Raw genomic sequence first — 1,737 nt, 5'->3', positions numbered from 1 at the left:
CAAGTGATCTCTTCAGACTGTGGCAGCATCTTTACCTCCAAGTTTTGGGATTCTTTCCAGAAGGCCATGGGCACGAACATTCTCTTCAGCACAGCTTTCCATCCTCAAACAAGCGGTCAAGTCGAGCGTGTCAACCAGATTCTTTAAGATATGCTCAGGGCTTGTGTGATCTCCTTCGGCATGAAGTGGGAGGATTGTCTTCCTTATGCTGAATTCTCCTACAACAATAGTTTTCAAGCAAGTTCGGGCAAGGCCCCTTTTGAAATTCTGTATGGCAGGAAGTGCCGTACCCCTCTCAACTGGTCTGAAACCGGTGAACGTCAGCTTTTGGGTAATGACTTAATCACAGAAGCAGAAGAAATGTGCAAAGTCATTCGTGATAACCTCAAAGCAGCCCAATCCCGCCAGAAGAGCTACTATGATAGTAAGCACCGTGATTTGGCTTTTGAGATCGGAGATCATGTTTACCTCCGCGTCTCTCCTATGAAAGGTACTCGTCGCTTCGGTATCAAAGGGAAGCTTGCCCCTAGATACGTGGGACCTTTCAAGGTTGTCAGCAAGAGAGGCGACCTCGCATATCAACTTGAGCTTCCTTCAAACTTTGCAAATGTTCATGACGTGTTCCATGTCTCTCAGCTTCGAAAGTGCTTCAAGACTCTTGACCGCACAGTCAACTTCGAGGACATTGAGCTCCAAGAAGATCTCTCCTATCGTGAGCACCCAGTTGCTATTCTTGAAGAGACTGAACGCAAGACTCGCAACAAGTCAATCAAATTTCTCAAAGTCAAGTGGTCACACCATTCCGACCGTGAAGCTACCTGGGAACGCGAGGATCACCTCCGTTCCGAGTATCCGGAGTTCTTTCAGTCCTAGATCTCGGGACGAGATCTTTTCGTAGTGGTGGAGTGTTGTAACACCCCGGATGTAACTTTCCCAATTTGTACTCCAACTCTTGCCGTTTCCGGCGTTAAGTTATATTTATTTCTTGGGTTTGGGTTTTTGTCTCCGTGTGTTGTTTTCTTTGTCATGCATCTCATATCATGTCATCATGTGCATTGCATTTGCATACGTGTTCATCTCATGCATTCGAGCATTTTCCCCGTTGTCCGTTTTGCATTCCAGCGCTTCGTTCTCCTCCGGTGGTCACTTCTAGCTTTCTTTCGTGTGTGGGGATTAAACATTTCCGGATTAGACCAAGACTTGCCAAGCGGCCTTGGTATACTACCGGTAGACCGCCTGTCAAGTTTCGTGTCATTTGGACTTCGTTTGATACCCCAACGGTTAACCGAGGGACCGAAAAGGCCTCGTGTGTGTTGCAGCCCAACACCCCTCCAATTTGGCCCAAAACCCACCAAACTCTGCTCCATCTCCTAGAGCGTTCGATCACGATTGCGTGGCCGAAAACCGCACCTCATTTGGACTCTCCTAGCTCCACTTATGCCTATAAATACACCCCCCTTCGTTTTCGGATCTCTCTCTCCCCGAAACCCTAGTCTAAAAAACAAACAGATCACCGCACCGACGCACATCTCCGGAGCCTAGCCGGACACGTCCGCCGCGCCCCCTCAGCGAACCGGCGCTCGCCACGTGGCAGAGCCACCTCGCCGCCGCCGTCGGGCCCGAGGCCCAGTTCCGGCCCCCGACTCCGCCGCCGCGGCCCACTCGTCGACCCCGCCGCCCGGCTCCCTCAGCCGCCGCCCGCGCCCGCCGTCCGCCACCGGAGCCGGCCTCCTCCGG

Source organism: Triticum dicoccoides, chromosome 4A (genome assembly GCF_002162155.2).
Source record: "Triticum dicoccoides isolate Atlit2015 ecotype Zavitan chromosome 4A, WEW_v2.0, whole genome shotgun sequence".
Lineage (NCBI taxonomy): Eukaryota > Viridiplantae > Streptophyta > Magnoliopsida > Poales > Poaceae > Triticum > Triticum dicoccoides.
This window is presented reverse-complemented; position numbering follows the sequence as displayed.